Here is a 22,057-nt window from a genome sequence, read left to right as displayed (position 1 = left end):
CATTCCGTTGGAACATTTTGTTGGTTTGCACTTTGTTTAACTTTAATTTCCCCCCGTTTGTAATGCTTTCCTTTGTTTATTATTAACGAATCTGTTTGTTTGTGGAAATTTATCAGTCTCATAACAGTGTTATACCAATGATATGCCAAAGAGTTCAAGGAGGATGATGCCTAATTGTTTCAGAGGGAAGTGTTCATCAAAGGAAATAGGTAGCCACAACTCCCAGATATCTAAACTTGTAAGGTCCATAGCCAAATTCTTATTTTTCCAATTTTACATATATGAGTGTTCCATGCAACTGCTGTTTCTAGAACTTGCGATATTTCTCTATTTGTTAATTGGTCTTGTTTTGTACACATTAAGGCAAAGTGCTTGGTACCTTGAGCCTTTTTGAGCCTACCTTGATTTATGCATTATTTATCCTTTGTAAAGCCAATTTGAGCCATTAGGTATAGATCATTTTTGTTCGGTGACGAGACATGTTACAAACCTAGATGGCCCTAGGAATGAAGGTCCCACGTATTTGCTTGAAGTAAGCTCTTTAGGTTATGTAAATGTTCAAGTTTGGGGTTGCTTTTGGAATTAGCAACTTACTAAGTTTTGGGTGGGGGTAGTAGAGAACTAAGAGAAGAGAAATGATTCAATTTTATATGTTATCTCTTGAAAATAAAGCAAAAAGCACTTGAAATGGTGCAAAAAAAAAAATTAATGAAAAATGATGAATGAAAAGAAAAGAATCTTGTGTATGAGACCAACAATGTTTATATGTCTCAGAAAAAAATAATAAGTTCTCTAGTACTCTTTGTGTTAAATTTGAAAGGAAGGATTGTTTTTTTTTTTTGTGCCAAGGATATCCAAGTAGTATGAGCTTAACTTCATTGTTTTATAACACTACTTCCCAAATATATCCACCTTTCACCTAAGCCCCGTTATAACCCTGAAAGACCTTGACAGTGTGTACTTGACTCTGACTTTGATTGACAGTTTAGAAATTTTTCAAGCTTATGGTAATACAGCAGACCTGCATGATGATTGTGTGACCCTATTCAAACAATTTCGTGGAGTTGTGGATTTGGAGGAAAGAGCTAGGCATCCGGTACATCATTACACCGGAAAGGAGTGAACTTTTTAAGCATATCATTGGTTGGTAAGTTGTTATCTCACTGCGACTTTTCCATTTGCAAATTGATTCCTTGAGGACAAGGAATGGTTTAAGTTTGGGGTTGTGATGACAGTGCATCAACACTAGTTATTTAGTCATATTTAGGTCTTTATTATAGCATTTAGAGAGTCAACTGCAATGATTTCATGGTGTAATCAAGCTAAAACAGGAACAAGTGCTCAAGAGAAGAAACTTCAAGAAACCAAGGAAAATTGCCCAAGAATGAAGCATCGTGCCACGTTGGTGACGTTCGTGGCACGTTGAAGGAAGCGTGGGACAAAGGATTCAGCACTGGATATTTCGTGGCACGAAGAAACATGCAACGTGCCACGATGGTTGATTTTGTCTGCTGCCACGTAGGATTAATGAAGCATCGTGCCACGACCAGCCCGTAACGTGGCACGATGATGGGCTTTTCTGAAACTCTAATTTTCTTTCTATAAATATCCAGCTGCTAGCAAGGGTTTTGGTACTGATTATTATTACGATTTTGAGCATCAAGGACGACAGGAGACCAAGGAACGAGCCCTGAATCTCATACCAACACTCCGTTGGTTAGATTTATGTATGTTTTCTCTTGTTATTTCTTATGATTGTTTAGCTATGAGTAGCTAAACCTTTAGTTTGGTTAAGCCATGATGAAACTTTTGTAATATATGATTTTGTAGTTGAACTCTCTATAATCAATGCTATTCAGTTTTTATTCAGAATTACTTGTGTTTATTGCTTTTCATGATTATTGTTTTGTATGACTACTAGCCCTAGCTTCTTGCAATCACATGAATTGATCTTAGGAATTGAATGACTACTAGCCCTAGCTTTTAATCCTGAAATAGTAATTTTGTTTAACTCAACACTAGGAACCTAGAGATAGGAAATTGAGGGTTATGATACATGAATTAACGTTCCAATATTGCTTCCGCGGTTATTCAATCACGTTAAGAGATTAATAGGGTTATAACTTAGGAAAGGGCTTTGATGCGAGAGATTGATCAAAGTCACTTAGTTAATTTATCGTAAAAACTGAGTAGTAATTGAGAGTAGAGAGAGGTAGACTTTTTCATATAAAGCAATAGTGGATTCACCGGCTTAACCATTCATCTCGACATAATTTTCTTTCAAACTCTTTCAACTTTAATCAACTCTGATTAAAACAAACTTTTTCTGCCTAGGGCAACCAAATATAAATTTTACACATCCTAACGTATACCGTACTTGTTATAATTGAAACTAACACAGTCCTTGGATCGATATTTATTACTACTTCGATAGTTTTTGGTACACTTGCCAGATATCTATCAGAGTGATCATGAGGGTTGTATTTATAGTCCCTCATGGGTTTGTTTTAGCGTGACTTAAACTCCAAGTAAGTTGGGCTTTAGGTCTTTTTATTCGGTTCTGGATGCTTCAAGAATCTGGCTAAGGCGGGGCCCTATGAAGGGCGCGCCTAGGCTTCAGGAGCCTCTCCGGAGGGCGTATGAGCCTCTATAGAGGGCTTTTAGGCCCTTAGGAATTTTATGACGGTCCACCTTAGTAGAACAATCATTAACCAAACTTTACCTACTCGACTAAACATTGGATTAACATATCCTATTTTTTTAGAATCAAAGAACTAAAACAAAACAAATGTTTTTAAGTTAACTTTTATGATAGTTATTTTTAAGTCAATTTTGTTATAATAAAATGGCATATACATGATTGACAACCTATTTTATATATTTTAAGTTAACTTTTACATTGTCATTATTTTTTTTTTGGTACACTTTTACATTGTTATTTAATGATGATGAGTGTCTGAAACTCGTACTCAACATAGTTTTAAGCACAGTCTATTTTATTAGTTAAAACTGATATGGACCGCACCAAATTACACAAGCCCCTTATAAATTTAGCAGGATCCATGTGAATTTAATATAATAAAAGAGAAATCATGTTAAAAACTATGTGTTAGAAGTCCTTTCTCCTTGTTAAAAGTTTTTTTGAAAGAATTATTAAATGTTAACTATTATTCAAAAAAAAAATAGTTAACATTTAATAATTTATTCTCCTTCAAAAAAAAACATTTAATAATTTATTCAAAAAAGACTTTATAATACACATACTTCTTTAGAGTGACATGTTGATTTTACATATTCCCTTAACAATTTAATTTGACAAGAAAATTATTAATTGGTCAATAGTTTTATGAATTAAAATTTTAATAATAAATACAATAATTTTTTAAAGACACTCGGTATCGGCCCAAATACCGATTAATCTGGGGAGTGCAATCACAATATCCACTTATTGGGTTGGGGGGCTACCAGATTAAATCTTTGTATAGACTAGCCAGCCAAAATTGACACCGACTTGAATCGAACATGAGACATTGAGATGAACATGCTTGAAGATCTGGTGTCAATACCACTAGGCCAACACAAAGGAACTTTAATACAATAAATGTCTACTTGAAATAGGCTAGAATTACCTTGTTAATGTTTGTAAATGTTTGAAAAGTTTTGCTGTTAGTCCCCCTTTCTTTTGTTTTGCTCTTTTTTCTATTAACGCATAGTTGATGCACTTTGCATATACAACTTTTAATAAAAATTAATTAATTCAATAAAATTAATAAATATTAATTTAATAAAAAAATGAAATTTAAATTAAAATAAATAAATTATTTATATTTTTCACAAATATTTAAATGGAGAAATAAATAATAAAATCATTATAAAATTTTTGTATAAAATACTTTTTTACTTAATGTATAGAAAACATTAGAAAAATGAGTTTCATGCATAAATATCCACACAAAAAGAGATTTAAAGGGAGGGACATTAGTACTCCTATTATTTTTGCCCAATGTAAATCTTGATATTACTGCATTTTGAAGGAGTATGCATATTTATCACCTAAAGGGATGATGACTTGTTGCACAATTTGAGATAAAGTAGGAAACATTTGAAAAATTTGATAGGGAATTCGCTAGTGACTGTTTAAAGATATATTCATTCACAATATATGGTAACATCTTACTGATAGCATAAGGAAAATTGAGGGTTTAGATAAAGGGGGGTCACACTAAGCATCATTTCAGATGTTGATGTATTACCATTACCCAATAGCCCAATAAAATTATCTAAGATAACCTTGATCTCTTCTTTTATGCTACTTAAAAGGGAAGTGAAAATATGATGACTCATTGTTGAGTTAGATCTAAGCACTCTATCCTTAAGAAGAGTTTCATAAGAATATTGAGAATGCAACATGGTCCAACATAATTTCAAATTACTTGCATTGTTGAGACTGATTAAAGATTTAATGTTAAGGCCACCTTGATCTAAAGGTCTATAAAGCTTCTTCCAAGATACATAAACTAGCTTTCTCGAAGTCTTTGAGTATTTATACATGCCATGAATAAATTGAAATACTATAGGTGAGCATACTTTGAATCATAAACCTCACTAATTGGACTCTACCGACCATGGTGAGAATACTAGCTTTCCAATTTGACAAATTCAGTTTTATCTTGTCAGTTATTGGTTGTAGATGATTGACTTTTGGCTTGCCTTTAAAAATTGGAACTCCAAAGTAAATAAAGGGGAGAGAACCAATTTTAAAATCTAAAAGATTGAATATCTGACCAAGTCTATTCTGAGAAATTGAATTGGAGAAAATAGTTGATTTTGCAGTATTAGTTACTTGACATGAACTTAAAGCATGTCTTCTGAATAAATATTTAAGAGGTTTCGATCCTGAGATATTGCCTTTGCAATATATCATCAGATCATCTGCAAAAAATGAATGAGAAGATACATAGATATTCCTTGTTCCTTTTATTCTTTCTAACTTTCCTTCATCCACTAGCTTTGAAATGCTTTTACTGAGAACATCCTCAGATAGGCATAATAGGATAAGGGAGAGAGGATCTCCCTGCCTGACTCTTCGATTAGCATTGAACTATCCATGTGATTTCCTATTGATATAAATTGAGAAGAAAGCAGATTTTAGAATCAAATGAATCCAGTTACAAAAAGCATCATTAAACCCCAAAACTTATAAGAAATTTTAGCAGGAAGGACCATTATAGAGTGTCAATTAAATGTCTTTGTTATGTCAATCTTAAGATCTAAATTTCTTCCATATGATTTGTTGTGGAGTAAATTAGTTGCTTCAGAGGCAATGAAGAGGCATAAAATCAAGAACTAATAAATGGCTATCAAAGTACCAGGGAGCTTTCTTAAGGATTCTCTGCAAGTCAAGATGATGGTTAAAGTGGAAAGTATAAAGTCCTGGCCTAATTTCTTGAATTGTGACACCCTTGAAGGACTCGAAAAAGTTTCAATTTTGTCCATCATCATATAAGACCTAATCGGCCTATTGGTAAGGAACGATCGACGAGGCGAAGACGAGGATTTGCAATGGCAGCAAGTGTTTCATCATTGGGTCGTGTTGGAAAAAAAACTTATTTATACATCTAGTCCCCTACAAATAGGAGTCACTTAAGTTTTGGCCCCTGAATTTGCTAATTCTTTCAAATTTGACCTGCAAATATGAATCACTTGAGGTTGAAATGATATTGTTGTGATTCAATTTAGGTTGTGATTCAGTATGTTCCTCTTATTGATTGTGTTGTTGTTCGGTTTATCAGAGGTAAGGTGATAGTGGTGGTATGACGGTGGGTGTTGGTGGTGGATTTAAGGTTAAAAAAGATGAACATTGGGATTGGTTTTCTGGAATTTTGGTTTGGAATGAAAATAAGGGTATTTTTGTCCTTTCACTTTGAAAACACAAGTGAGAAATACAGTCAACACTATCAAGTCTGCTAATCAGTGATGTGTCTATGATTAAATCTCAAGGTGTCTATGATTAAATAACGTCAAATTTGAAAGGATTGGCAAATCCAGTGACCAAAACTCAAGTAACCACTTTTAGGAGGGACTAAATGTATAAATAGGCCAATAAAAAATTGAACCCTAACGAAACTTCTTTTCGTTTCACTTCCGTGATTCTTACATGCTCTCATCGTCTCATCTCAATCTTCTACTACTCCTTTGCGTTTTTGTATTTAACTTTTTGTGTTATAAGTAAAACAAGTTCTGAAATTTGATATGTCCGATGAAGATTGAGAAAAGAACACGGTTGTGCTTGATGCTCTGTTGCAGTGGAGGTGATCCTTCGCGGTGCTCTTCACGGCGGAGGAGACTTGTGCCTTCAAGCACGTTAGAACTCTGATGTACAAGGTTCGCTGCAACGTAATTTAGTCCTGGCCACAAGGTTCGTTAGAACTCTCTAAATTAATAAATTATCGATAAACAAACAAGGTTCGCTGCAACGTAAATTAGAATCTTGTTTAGTCTATGCCTCTGATGGTTAAATTAGAACCTCGTCACAAGGTTCGCTGCAACGTAATTCTAAGAGGCATAGACTAATTTGCCTTTTTGTTTGGTATGTACAGTATAATTACTTAAAAACTCTTTAAATTAATAATTATTAATTTATCGATAAATTAATAACTCTCTAAATTAATAAATTTCTCCGATCCTGACATTATTAATTTATAGAGTTTTAACTGTATTTTGCTGTGTAACCTGGATTTGAGTGGTTGTTGAAGTTTTGGATTCTTCACTCAAATCCCTTCAGTTTAGATACAAATTTCGTATGATTCGGATCAGAAACGAATTCGAAAAACACGTTTGAAGTTTGGTTATTGCTGCAGAAAACTGCTTACGGGTTTAGACGTAGATTTTGCGAATGAGCTAAACTGCGAGTTTTAGTTAATGGAATGGTTCCATAACTGAACCTATGTACTTGCTAGAATTGGTAAGAGTTTGGATTCATGGTTGGACTGAAATTGGAGCTTGCGGAATGCATAAGCTGCAATTAAGCTATTTGGAGAAGAGTGCTTATGGAGGACTGAAGCATGGCAGTAGAGATTAAACAAGCTGATTGGGAGATGAGCTTAAGCCGTTTCAGATTGTTTAATGGTGAGTTCATATTAAAATAGTACTTCCCACCTTTGGGGTTATTTATGTGAGATTGTGTGAGAAAACATGAAATTATAGGTTGTTTTGCATGATTAGTTTCCCCAAATGAATGCATTTTATTGTTGAATGATTAATGCTTGATTTGCCTTGCCAAAACCTGTTTTTTCTGTTGGTTTAAGAATGAGAAGAAAGTCCGAAAAGTAAATTGCAGGAAGTGCTGAAATGTAGTGCAGAAATTGAGTTTATTTTTTGACTGGCTAATCGGTTAGCCCTTTTAGCTAATCGGTTAGAATATACCGCTGTTACAAAAAAAAAAATGAATTTTTATAGAGGCTAACCGAGTAGCCATGTATGTTAATCGATTAGCCTCCTGCAGAAACTCAAAATTTGTATTGTTTTTTATTACTTTTGTCTCTCAAACCTTTTTAAACGATTAGGGACTTATCTTGTGATTCCGGAACATTATAAAAGGGGCATGGATCAAGTAATTAATTCCTAAAACAATATCCTTGCATTTAAGAGAGCATCTATGAGAAAGAATTAAGAATTTTAACTTCGTACAGGTTATGGGATATTATAGAATAGGTTGAACTAGATGTATACCTACATGGAATAGATATATAATATGTTAAAGACGGGATTACTATACGTCTTTATTATGAGTTTCAGAATATTTAAAATATGATTAAGTCGTGTCTTTCGCTGTCCACGCTAGTGGGACACGAAATGTTCACGTTAGTGGGACGGGATACTTTCCGTAAGGATGGCCCGCACGACGACAAGATAAAATGTGATTAAGTTGTGTCTTTTGTTATCCACGCCAGTGGGATACGGAAGGTTCACGCCAGTGGGACGGAACACTTCCGCAAGGATGGCCCGCACGACGACAAGAGGAGTCCGATGTTAGCCTCAGATAGGAATTTCATCGGTTATGTATGGGGATATATCCGGGGTTACTCCACTCGAGTCCATTCCGTAAAATGAACTCAGATAATAAATGTTTGTTCAACACTAACTTTCTAACATAATATGAAAATGAATTTGAATTATTATATGATTATAACTATGACAAGATACTATGATAGTATACTAACTAGTGATCCTAGGTATCCCCCGATCGCTAAGTTATGCAGAACAAAATAGTAAATCCTGAAATCAGGTATATGTAGAGACAGATAGCGATCATAGGTTCCCTGAGATTGCCTACAGCCTAGGATAGGTGGAACTCAATGAGAGATCCTGTCTCACCCCAATCCGTTTTATTTTTATTTCAGATGCACAGGTTTCTCGCAAACAGGATTGTTGGCATTCAGGAGTAGCAGAAGAAGTTGGATGATTTATGTTTACTTGTCTTGTACTAGTAGGAGTTTTGCAGATGCTATGTATATGTACACGCCAGTGGTACTCTTTTCAGATGTATAAGACAAGTAATTCTATAATTTGTTCATAGGAATTTTGTTATTATTGTAATTTTAATGTATCCAGTACTAAGTTTAACGTGCATGCTAAATATTCTAGATAAATTTAGTATGGGTGTTACAGCTCCACATGGAGCTTAACCTGTCCCATCGCTGATGAGTCATAATTTAGTCTAGTTTTATGCATTATTTAGTATCGTTTTATTTAGATTTGGTTTTATTTTATTTTAATATTATTTCCTTTTTAAATCTTTTACTTTAAATTGCATTTTATTATATTTTAGGAACGAATATATGGTGGAAGGTGTCTTGGAGCAAAAGAAAGAGGACTGGAGCAAATACAATACAAGAATACGAAGATACGAGACAAAAATATGTCTCTACCAAGTCAGAAGCTTGGCACGGCCCGTGGCAACATGTGGCACGGCCGTGCCACCCTCCAGGACCACTTTTGCTGCTTTTCTTCAAGCCCAAGTTACTCCGTTGCAGCTTTACTGTTTTGCCCTTATAGTAGCTTAGTTTCTAAGTCAATTGTAAAGCTATAAATAGAGTAGCACTCCATCATAAACATTCATCTTTTGTTCTTGGAATAAAAGTTCACTTTTATATTATTGTTCTTTTACTTTATTGCTTTCTCTCTTCTTCCCCCATGTCTACAATGAACGTTAGTGAGTAGACTCTTCTTTGTCTTGGGATTGTTGGATAAGTCTAATAACGTAATCCGGATCAAGCCAAGCCTTAAACCCTAATTATATGTTACCTTAATTCCTAATCTAAATTCACCGTTTTAACATGAATTAATTATTATCAAACTGTGGAAGCGAACGCGGAGGGTTTGATAATGGTTAATTCATCATCACAGATATCAATTCATAAAGCGAACGCGGAGCTTTGATATCCGAACAAGTGAATTTAGACAAGGTTTGCGAAACATGAGAATAGTCTAGCAAACCTTGGGACACATAAAGTTTCGATCTTCAAGGGTCCCAAAGGCAATCACCCATGAGAATAGGTGTGGTTGTTGGAGGGATACACTCACTGACTTCGAGAGAAGCTGTGATATGCTAAAGAGAAACTTGTCCTAGAAATTAAGATTAACGCATAATTATAAGTTTAAGGCTTGCTTGTGAAAAGATTCGTTGTTATGATGAACCAATAATCCCAAGGCTCTTTTATTATTATTATTGTTATTTACCTTCAGCAACTAAACCTCCCTTTTTATAATCTTTCTTCCTTCCTAATCATTATCTAAAAGTTAATCGAATTCATAACTCCCTAGCGGAACGATACTCTTTTACTACTATTACTTCGATAGACCGTGCACTTGCGGTTTGGCTCTATTAAGTTTTTGGCGCTGTTGCCGGGGAGTTGTTGTAATTTGATTAACTTTTTAATAGTGATTAGACTGAAAAAAAAAATCTTCTTCCTTATTTTATTTTATTTTATAAAAAAAAAATCTTTTGCTTTATTTTATTTTATTTTATTTTATATTTTGTTTATATTTCTTTCCTAAAAAAAAAAAATATATCTTTCTTCCTCTCTTTTAATTTATTTATTTATTTTTTCTCTATCTTTTAACTTTTTGATTTCAGGCATGGCTCAAAACTACTATCAATGGACTTCTACCCCTGTTTTACCTCCTTCAAGAGTTTATGGAATATTTGGTCATACCGGTGTTGAATGTCAACTAGGTAGTGTTAGAAATCCTGAGCAAATTGCTCAATTTAACCAAGGGTTTAGGAATAGGCAAAAAAAAATTCAAAACCCTCAAAATTTTTTTGGACAACAAACAACACCACCTGTTTTTAACAACCAAGGAGTCCCTCAAAAATCCGACTTGGAACTTTTGATAGAAAATTTTGAATTAGATAACATCAGGCATAACCAAGAGTTTAAAGTCAAAGCTGGAATTTTGAATGACTCTCTCAATAGAGTGGATTCTCTTTTTACTCACAACAAAGTGCTTGAGGCTCAAATCCCTCAAGTAGCCCAACAAGTAACCTCTTCCCCACAACCCTCCGGAGTCTTCCCGAGCCAAACTGAAATCAACCACAAAGGCCCGATTAATTCTATTACACTTGGGGATGATAAGAAATTAGAGGACCCTGTTGTAGAAACCAAGACAATTGAGGTTGGGGTAGAGAGTGAAAAACCAAACAGTGAGAAAGTTGTAGTAGAGAGTGAAAAGCTTAACATTCCACCACCATATAATCCAAACACTCCTTTACCACAAGGGTTTGATGAGTCTAAGTTAGATGAGCAGTTTAGGAAACTAATTGAAATAATTCAAAATAAGTTGTCATCTAAACTTAAGGATCCAGAGCGTTATTCCATACCATGTGTCATAGGATCAGAGAAAATAGAAAGAGCCATGTGTGACTTAGGAGATAGTGTCAGTTTGCTGCCATTGTCCCTTCGTGAAAGATTGGGTATAGGATAGAGAAACCTATTGACCGTCAAGCTAATGACACTAAAAGAGCGCTTCGTGGGAGGCAACCCACGCATTTAATTGTTTTTGTTTTGTTTTTCTTTGTTTTAAGTTGTTTTGTAGGTAATTGTCCAAGTACGATTCAAGAAAATGAAAATTTTTGAAGCCCTGTGACCAGAAAGGTGGCACGGCCCGTGCTAAGGTTGGCACGGCCGTGCCAGTGTTTGAAGCCAAAACAATGCCAAAGCCACAGAATGTTGGCATGGCCCGTGCCAAGGTTAGCACGGCCGTGCCCGACTCCTACACATCAATAACTTCAATTTTTCTCTTCTTCTCCATTCCTTCTCAAACACAAACCTCTCTCTAACTTCAAACTTCTCTCTAAAACCTCCATAACCATCAAAACTCAAACCTTCATATCTTCATCAAAACCTTATCAAACCAATTCAATTCTTCCAAAAATCAACCACAAATTCCATTCCAAACACAAACCACCAATCAAAAACAACTTTCATCCACCCAAACCAATAATTCACCAAAACCTTATTCAAACATAAAACCCAACCTTAAACCAATCCTTTCCACCAAAAATCTTCCCAAACCCTAAACCTTCAAACCAATTCAAACAAGGGTCAAATGGCTTCAAGAAGAAGTGGTAAGGAACCAGCAAGCTCTTCTGATCCTACCTCAAAGAAGCAAGCACAAGTCAAGAATCATGGGATCAAGTTTAAGGACAACTCACACAGGGACAGGTATAAAATTCTTATCTCCAAACCCATACATCCTTCTAGATATCCTGATTCTTATGATTTGAATGTGCTAGGACTTAAAGATGATGTTTATAGGCTGCTAGGACGGTTAGGTTGGACTGATTTGTTGACACCTATACGGGGTTATGAAAATTTTACTTATGAATTTTTAAGCTCAATTATTTTTACAAAAGATAAGTTGAATTTTGATAACCCCAACCATAGAATCACCTTCAGGCTAATGAATATTGATTATGATATGTCTCTTCAGCACTTGCCTTAGGTTTTGCAAACGAGGGGTATATCCATGATTCTTGGGATCCTAGCCTTAAGCCGGTTGACTATCAACCCACTTTCCTTTGAGAACGTATCACCAGTCTAACCCAATTTGTCTCTAGAGCCAACAAAACTAGCAACATTCACAACCCCGTACTTAGGTACCTTCAAAGGGTAATGACTTGCACTATTTGGGGTAGAACCGAGCTTGGAAACACTAGAACCGATGAGTTGTTCATGTTATGGGCAATGCTCTACAACCACCCGGTCAACACTTGCTTTTATTTGATTAAATCACCTAGACTTTGTCGGTACTAGACCGGCCGGTAAAGAAGATATAGTAGTGGTGGCATCATTACATACATAGCTAGGCATTTTGGCATTGGTGAGGATGAGGGGATCAAACAAATTGAGGGAAACAATAAACTTAACATGGACACCCTCATTGCTATAAATTTCATCAAACCTCGTCCACCACTCCATCACTAACTCAAAGCTTAATGTGCCTATTATGTTTTTACTTTCTAACCCATCTCGGACTACCACCGAGGTGGAAGCAAATTTGTTGTATGTTGATGATGTGCAGGTTCTTAGTGAGCAAGATGATGATGAGGGAGGCGATGCTAACTTGCACTATGATGTGGGAGTAGGTGCTAACTTGCACCAAGAGGAAGAATATCATGGCCATGAAGCAGGTGAGTTTAATGAAAACCAAAGATGGGCATGAATGCATAATAGAGTAGAAAAGAGGTAAGAATGACGAGGATTAATGAGTTGTTTATGTTGTGGACTATGCTTTATAACCATCATATTAACATTTGTTATTATTTGCTTGATTATCTTGTTTTAATTGTTAAAAAGAAACCGAATGATAAGGGTGATATAATGGTAGGTGGAATCATCACCTTTCTTGCTAGGACGTTTGGGGTGAGTGTGAATCAAGGGATCAAGAGGATAGAGGGGAATTATTATCTAGACTTATATACTACTTTGTCCTTCCTTAGAACTCATGACCCTACTCACAATTACCAATATGAATGGAAAATTATTAGAGCTTATTGTTTGATTATTCTATCTAATCCGGACTTAAATAATTCGGAGGTGGTGGAAAATTTTCTTTATGTTGGTACTAACCCACAGGTACATAATGATGGTGATGATGGTGGTGATAAAGCGGAGGTAGGTGCAAACTTGCACCATGAACAAGAAGCTGGTGGAAGCTATAATGATGAACGGTGTGAAGGTGAGAAAAACACAAGAAGGGGGGTTGAATTGTGTTTTTAAAAAATTCTTCGTTTCTCTGAACAACTGAATACACTGATCAGAAGCTAAGTGAGACAGCTTCTGAAGTGATGATCAGAATCTAAATGCAGCGGAATAAAACAGAGAGAGAGAAGAAGAACGACACAAAGCAATTATACTGGTTCCTTCCACAATCCGGAAGTAGTCCAGTCCCCCTTGCACTTCCAAGGAGATTTCACTATGAGTAATATCTGATTACAAATGCTCAAGCACACAAGCAAGAGACTTCCAATGCTCAAGCACACAAGCAAGAGACTTCCTTTGCTCAAGAACACAATCAAGAGACTTCCTGCTCAAGCACAACTGCAAGAGACTTCCTAACTAAACAAAATTACACAGAAAATTGTTTAAGGTTGAACACTTGATATACAATCAGAGGTGCTCACAATACAAATCAGATACAGACTCAATGGACTTAAGAATTTCTAAGATATGACTTTGAGACACAGAAATTCTAAGTGAATGCAGAACAATTTCAGCAGAGGTTTGGTACTTGTGAAAATCTTTGTGAGTCTTTCGTTCAGCGTTCTTGCATTACCAATTCTCTAGGTCTTCACTCCTTTATATAGAGGTGTGAAAGAGACGTTGTGAAATTGCCAGCACACCAAAGAGTCGTTGTTGAAGCTTGATCTTTCACCAATGATCTTTTGCCTGATTTGGTTGTTGTCCTATGAAGAACAAATTTGAAATCCATTCCTTATCCAAAGGAACATCTATGCAGGCGAGACCGTATTCTGGAGCTGTTTTCTTGTCTTGAAGTGCAGACACAAAACAGAGTAGTGGAGAACGTGGTTGTACAATTCGTACAAAGTACAATGTCAACGCTTTCGTCCAAATTGCAAACACACACCTTCAAACACCTTTGAAATGACCGTTGCAAGCTCCACTAATCCTTTGTTTGTGTTTTCGAATCCAATAGACAGCTTTTGCATTGATGATTCTTCAATTCTTGATTCTTTGCAAATCCAGTTGATATTCAGCTTCTGGTGAAATGGCTTCTGATGAGGCAGCTTCTGATGATGCAGCTTCTGATGATGCAGCTTCTGATGAGATGACTTCTGCAGCTTCTGATGATGCAGCTTCTGATGATGTGACTTCTGGACCTCTTGTCTTCAGGAGCACTATTCTTCAGGAGCAGCTTACTTCAGGAGCGCTATTTCTTCAGGAGCAGCTTGACTTCAGGAGCGCTTTTTCTTCAGGAGCAAGTTGCCTTCAGGAGCGTCCAAGCTTCAAATTTTTGTTGTTTCCATAGCTCTTTATTTGCTCATTCAGAACCAATGATGATGTAACTTTATAATTATGGTCCTGTACACTTGAACAAATATTAGCTAATCCAATTTACAATTTTTAATACCTTGTTATCATCAAAACTCTTTAAGGTTTATTGTTAAACACATTTTGTTCCAACAATCTCCCCCTTTTTGATGATGACAAACAAAAGTATTTAAAATTGATCAATTGTTGTTAATCTAATTAACAAGTTGACTTTGGGGTTCTGAGGTTTGTAAGCTCAGAATCTGAGGTTTGTAAGCTCAAACTCCCCCTGAGTCTGATAGTCTTTAAGGTGAGGTTTGTAAGCTCCCCCTAAGTTCTATCCAGGTTAATTAAATTCATTTTGCGCGCAATAATTATTATCAGAGCTTAAAAGCAAAATTGAATCATTGAAAGAATTAACTTATAGATAAGAAGAATGGTTCAATTAACTTTACTTGAATTTTGATACTCCTTCGTTCATTCATAGCTTATACCAATAAGGTAAAAAGATAGAAGTTTTTCAAAAATTTCAAATGCCATTAATGGGGCTCAGAGCCTTTAAATACTTGTCACATATACTCCCCCTTTTGTCATTATCAAAAAAAATTAAAATAAATCTAAGCATAAAAGACAAAAAGATATGAGAAAAACTCAAACGTGAGAGAGTATACTAAGCAATGAACTAAATAAATCAGAGCAAAAAATCATGTATATTCAATTGTCAGAAGCAGCTAAACAGTCAGAATCAGTAAGCATTCAGAAGCAAAAGAAATAAGACAAGATGATTTCAGAAGCAAGGACTAAGAAAATAAAACAAACAACAAACAAAGAAAAACACAAGGGTGTGCAACTAAGGGTTGGTTTGTTGTTGTTTCTTCATCTCTTCCATTTCTTCAATCTTCTTCTTCAACAATTCTTCAAGTTGTTGTTGCCTCTGAAGAAGAGCTTGTTCCCTTTCTTTAGCTTCTTGCTGCTGCTGTGCCATCTGTTTCTTCATAAGCTTACACAGCCTTGCTTCTCTGGTCAAGTAATCCGTTTCAAAGAAGAAAGGCTGGTTTGCCAAGAGCAGTGTAGAGCTTCTTACTCTCAGACTCTGATTCACATGCTCCATTACCCTTCTGACTGAAGCTTGCTTGACTCTGATGCATTTGGCCTTGATTTCTTCAATAACCCCAGCTGCCCGGTTCTGAAGAGATACCCAGGAGTCTTCATATGCACCTGTGAGATCAATCGTCCTTCTTTGATCCACCAGATTGTGCATCTGACTCAAGATTGTCAGAAGCTCAGAATTGATATATCCAGATTCCAGGATGTTTGTGGGTGGATGTTCAAGGATTTCAAGATCAGAATCACTGATTTCTAAATCTTGAATAGGGTTAGGAACTGGAATGGTAAGGTGTGTTTGTGTGTTAGAAGATGAGGGCTGGTCAGAATCAATGTGTGTGGTGGAGGTTGAGGCTTGAACATAGACTAGAGAGATGTCAACATCCATGGGAGTTGGTTCAGGAGAGTGTTCAGGTAAAGGTTGAAATTCAGTTTCAGATGGTGGTTGTTGTGGTGAAGTTGTTGTTTGAGTGTTGAGTTGGGGGTCAGTGATGGCTATTGGTGATTGTGGGGGTGTTGTGGGTTTTTGTGGTTCAGGTGTTTGTTGATGAGGGTTTTCTGAAACAACATTTTCAGAAGCAGCTGCTTCTGGAGTTGTTTCAGAGGCTTTTTCTGAGGTGGACTCAACATTTTCAGGAGGAATCATGTTGAGAGGTTGAATGCAAAGGGGTTGAGGGTTAAGGCGAAAGATAGAATCAATGACTCTTTCTCTCTGCTCAGCCAGTTCAGCTAACTTCTCATTAATTATGTGGCCAACTGGTTCATAAGAAGTTGACGAAGAGGGCTTATCGTTGGTTTTGGTTGATGTTGATTGGCTTTTTACTGGTTTTTGAAAAAGTTGAGCTAAGGGTACATCATCATCAGAATCATCAGAATCTGATAATGATGCGGATGCGGAATCTGAAGATATATTAATTACCTTTTCTGGTTCAGGATCAGAATCCTCTTTAGCAGATTCACTGGACACCTGCAACAGTTGCTTGGCTTCTGAAACTACAGACTCTCGTAGCTCAGCAGCAATTTCCAGAACTTTTTCAGCGGCTGCTTTCTTCTCTTGTAACTCTTTTAACTTCAAATCAGAAGCAGCTTGAGCTCTTAAGGTGATATGAGGAAAATCCTTGGTTCTCCTCAAGGCTGGCTTTCTCTTCCTCTTTGGTATAGCAGGTTGATCAAGAGAAATGTCAACACCCATGATCATCCTGGAGTCCATGTCTTCAATGGCTTCTTCAATAGAAGGTACTGATGGACTACCAATTTTGAGCTTGTCAGCAGCAACTTTTGCCTTTTTAGTAGGTTGTTCAACCTCTAGATATTGCTCTGCAGTCATCTTCCTTTTTGACTTTCTGCCTCTGGCTCGTGGCAGAGCACCACCATACATTTCCTCTGGAATATCTTCCAATCTGATTCTCTCATTGGTTGCCTCAAAATGTTCCTTGATATAGTACAATTGCACTTCAATGGGATCCTTCTTGCAGATGGGTGGAAAGTCCTTCATAAGATCAGACATAACAAGTGATTCACTTAAATCAGTTTGAAGTTTGGTGACTTCACTGATTAGCTTCATATTCAATAGAGTATGAGCATTAATGAATTTTCCAGTTTTTGTGTCAAGTAGCTGATCTGTGAAGCCTTGAGATTGACTGAGACTGTTCAAGATACCTCCTTGATAGAATATCTCTGAGAGGAGTCTTCCATAAGGAACCCAGGGTTTATCCAGTAGCTGACTCTGCTTCAAACACTCTACCAAGTACTTGAACACGTATTTGGGCACATTCACCTTTTCCTTCTTGATGAAGTGCTGGAGAAGGACCTTCTGAGCTAGATTTGGCTTCACACAGTCACCACTTGGAAACAGGGTCTCATTCTGAATCTTCAGAAGCATCTTGGTTTCCATGCTCAATTCAGCATATTTCTTCTCCTTCTCAGAATTGTAAATCACCAAGTTGGCTTGCTTTTTCCAAATGCGTTTTTCAGCAGCATCTGAAAGATCAATTCCAGAGTAGTATCCAGAGGCTGCAGCCTTGAGAACATACTCTATGTGCCATTGTGCAATTCTTATTGGAATACCACAGATGCTGGACCTGATTTCATCTTCAACAAATGGCGCAAGACCCATTTCTTCTCTTGTTTTCCCTTCTAATTCAGGATACATTAGCACCATTTGACTTTCCTCAGATAAGGATGCCGCTTTGTTGTAAAATTTTGCTCTTACCCAGAAGTGTCTAACCAGAGCTTCATATGTTGGTCCATTCAACATTCTGAAATAATCCATGAGTCCTTGCTCTTCATAGTAGCTTCTGATAGAACACCTATGAAAATTCAGAGAATCAAAGTCCACTGGATTCTCTATCTGAACTTGCAAATCCCATTCTTCCAATTTCATGCTTCTTCCTCTGTAGTCATATTCAGGGACCATTCTTGAAGTAGATACTGAATCTTTTCGTTGCGAGCTTGATGATGCCATTTGATGATTGACGAAGATTTGAAGAAGATGAAGATTTTTAGGGTTCTAAGATTGAGAGAATGCGCTTACTTCGCAAACGGTTTGAGAGCAAATGTGTTTGTTGTGAGTGAGTAGTGTGTGAATTGACAAAGTGTTAAAAGTAAAACGATTGCAATTCAAAAGAGACAAACAAACATAACATTAATGACAAAATTGGGGGCGCGTGAAAAGTACTTTCATAGCTATTAAATCATCATTGCCCTTTTTAGTTATACACCAACACATACAGGCCACGTAAGAAGTTCACAGAGTAACTACCAAGTTAGTGGGCCAGAAGTTACTTTAACAAGTAACTCCCAACGTTTCCACTAATTCAACTATTCAGAAGCAACAAATCCAGCTTCTGGACTTCAGATGCTGATGTCATCATCAGAAGCGAGTTTTCCTCAGAACCTCAATAAAGAGCTTCTGATGGACTACCGCTTCTGAACTAACTTCAGAACCTAAAATCCTATTCAGGAGCAAGCAAACATTTAATCAGACACGAAGTGCATGTTCAAATTTTTCTTTATAAAATCAAATCTTTCAACAGTTAAAGGCTTAGTAAATATATCAGCCCATTGATTTTCAGTATCAATGAATTGTATATCTAAGATTCCTTTTTGAACATAATCTCTGATAAAATGGTGTTTGATTTCAATGTGCTTAGCTCTTGAATGCAAAATTGGATTTTTAGACAAACAAATAGCAGCAGTATTATCACAATAAATGGGAATACTGTTAGCAGTTATCTGATAATCTTCCAACTGATGTTTCATCCAAAGTAGTTGTGTACAACAACTTGCAGCTGAAATGTATTCTGCTTCTGCTGTAGACATAGCAATAGTTGTTTGTCTTTTGCTAGCCCAGGATATAAGGTTATCACCCAGAAATTGACAATTGCCACTGGTTGATTTTCTTTCAATCCTATCACCAGCATAATCAGCATCACAGAATCCAATTAGCTTATAATCTAAGGATTTCCTATAAAGGAGTCCAAGATTAGTTGTTCCCTTCAAATACCTGAAGATTCTCTTGACAGCAGTCATATGAGATTCTCTAGGATCTGATTGGAATCTTGCACACAAGCATACACTGAATAAAATATCTGGCCTAGATGCAGTGAGGTATAACAAAGAACCAATCATACCTCTATACAGCTTCTGATCTACTTTAGCTCCTTCATCTTCTTTGCTCAGGTTGCACGTAGGATGCATTGAAGTGTTCATCACTTTACAATCTTCAAGTTTGAACTTCTTCAGAAGCTCCTTTGTGTACTTTGATTGATGAACATAGACTCCATCTTTGCATTGATTGATTTGAATGCCAAGGAAGAACTTCAGCTCTCCCATCATGCTCATTTCAAATTCATCCTGCATTAACTCAGAAAATTCCTTGCAAAGAGATGCACTAGTAGAACCAAATATTATATCATCAACATATATTTGCACAACAAGAATATCTTTCCCAAGGGTCCTTCTGAAGAGTGTAGTGTCAACCTGTCCTCTCTTAAAATCATTTTTGATTAAGAAATTACTTAGTCTATCATACCAAGCTCTGGGAGCTTGTTTCAAGCCATATAGTGATTTCTTCAGTTTAAAAACATGGTCAGGATATTTAATATCCTCAAATCCAGGAGGTTGCTTAACATACACTTCTTCTTCTATGACACCATTGAGAAATGCACTCTTGACATCCATCTGATATAATATTATGCCATGATTAACTGCATAGGAAAGAAGTAACCTGATTGCTTCCAATCTTGCAACTGGAGCAAATGTTTCAGTGTAATCAATGCCTTCTTGTTGACTGTACCCTTGTGCAACAAGCCTTGCTTTGTTTCTTGTTACTTCACCTTGCTCATTCAGCTTGTTTCTGAATACCCATTTTGTTCCAATAATGTTCTTGTGCTGAGGTTTGGGTACCAGATCCCACACATCATTTCTTTGAAATTGATTCAACTCTTCTTGCATAGCTAGGATCCATCCATCATCTGAAAGTGCTTCATCAACTGTTGTAGGTTCAATCATTGAGATTAGTCCAATCATTGACTCTTCTTGTCTGAAATGTGATCTTGTTCTTCTTGGACTATCTTTGTTTCCAATGATTAGCTCCTCAGGATGTGAAGACTTGTGTTTGAATGTGTTTCTGGGAGGATCTTCTTGATGTGAGCCATCTTGTGCTTCATCAGAAGCAGTTTCATCTTGCGCTTCTGATGTGGGTTCAGCTTCTGGACTATCTTCAGACTCAGCTATCTGATCAGGTTCTGGAGTAGCTTCAGGAACCTGTATCTCTGCAAAACTTTCACCTTGCTTTGAAGTTTTATCTTCAAGCTCCTTGTCATCAAATTTAACGTGCATAGATTCTTCAACACAGAGTGTTTCTGAATTATACACTCTGTATGCCTTTGACCTTTCAGAGTAACCTAAAAAGATTCCTCTTTGGGCCTTGGCATCAAATTTCTTTAGGTAGAGCTTGTTGTTCAGAATGTAACAAGTACATCCAAATTGATGAAAGTAAGAGATATTGGGTTTTCTTCCTTTAAAGAGTTCATATGCTGTTTTCTCCAAAATAGGTCTAATATAGATCCTGTTTTGAACATAGCATGCTGTATTCACTGCTTCTGCCCAAAATGTTTTGGTAAATTGTTTTCATGAATCATGGTTCTGGCCATTTCTTGTAAAGTTCTATTCTTTCTCTCTACAACTCCATTTTGTTGTGGTGTTCTAGGAGAAGAGAATTCATGGAAAATTCCATGTTTTTCACAAAAAGCTTCAAATGGCTCATTTTCAAATTCTCCACCATGATCACTTCTGACTTTCAAAATTTTTGATTCTTTTTCAGATTGAATTTGAGTGCAGAAGCTACTGAATACATCACACGCAACATCTTTACTCTTTATGAATTTCACCCAAGTCCATCTGCTGTAATCATCAACAATGACTAATCCATATCTACTTCCATATAAGGATGCAGTACTCACTGGTCCAAATAAATCAATATGGAGTAATTCTAAAGGTCTTGAGGTTGAGACAATGTCTTTGGTTTTAAAAGATGATTTCACAATTTTCCCTCTCTGACATGCACCACAAAGTGCATCTGAATGATAGTCAATGTCTGGTAGCCCTTTCACAAGTTGTAACTTACTAAGCTTAGAGATTAACCTCCAGTTAGCATGTCCCAACCTTCTGTGCCACATCCATTTCTTATCATTCACTGATAGTAGGCAAATCACCTTCTGATCAGCCAGTTCAGAAAAATTGATTTTATAGACATTGTCAACTCTCTTTCCCTTGAACACAATGAATTTGTCTTCCTTGTTGATTACTGTACAGTTGGGTTTTTCAAAAAGCACATCATAACCATTATCACAAAATTGACTAATGCTCAAAAGGTTATGTTCAAGACCATCTACCAACCATACATTATTAATTGAGGTAGAGGAATTACCAATAGTTCCTGTACCTATGATCCTGCCTGACTGGTTGCCTCCAAATTTCACATTTCCTCCCTCTTTCATTGTTAGGCTGAGGAACATGGACTTGTCTCCTGTCATGTGTCTTGAGCAACCGCTGTCTAGGTACCATGATCTTTGCTTTGGCACTGCTCTTAGACATACCTGCATCATTGACATTTTTAGATTTAGGTACCCATTGTTCTATGGGTCCTGGAAGGTTAGTACTTAAGGCTTTACTCTTCACTTCTTGTACCTTGTGTTGTGAGTTGGGTTGCTTCTGATTAACCATCACCTTAGGTTTTGGTACTTCAGAAGCAGTAACTGTCTTCTTCTGAAACTTAGACTTCAGAACCCCAGATTTTGGTTTCACCAGACTCTGAGGAATAGGTTCTGATCTTTTCAGGATCCTAACCTTTGAAGTTTTGGAATCAGATTTGATCATAGCCTTTGACTTAGAGT

At 36.5% G+C, this 22,057-nt stretch overlaps 1 long non-coding RNA gene across 1 annotated transcript; it reads left to right on the top strand.

The window, feature by feature from the left end:
- Window positions 1-6,716: 6,716 nt before the first annotated feature.
- On the top strand, window positions 6,717-8,625 carry LOC146939198 (uncharacterized). Its single transcript, XR_015033432.1, has 2 exons — window positions 6,717-7,128; window positions 8,403-8,625. It is a non-coding gene; the product is annotated as an uncharacterized LOC146939198 (long non-coding RNA).
- Window positions 8,626-22,057: the final 13,432 nt, after the last annotated feature.

The sequence above is a fragment of the Medicago sativa genome, chromosome 3 (assembly GCF_051527215.1).
Source record: "Medicago sativa cultivar Bolivia chromosome 3, Bolivia_mono, whole genome shotgun sequence".
NCBI classification, from domain to species: domain Eukaryota; kingdom Viridiplantae; phylum Streptophyta; class Magnoliopsida; order Fabales; family Fabaceae; genus Medicago; species Medicago sativa.
The sequence above is the reverse complement of the archived record's forward strand: the minus strand, read 5'-3'. Positions and strand labels throughout refer to the sequence as shown.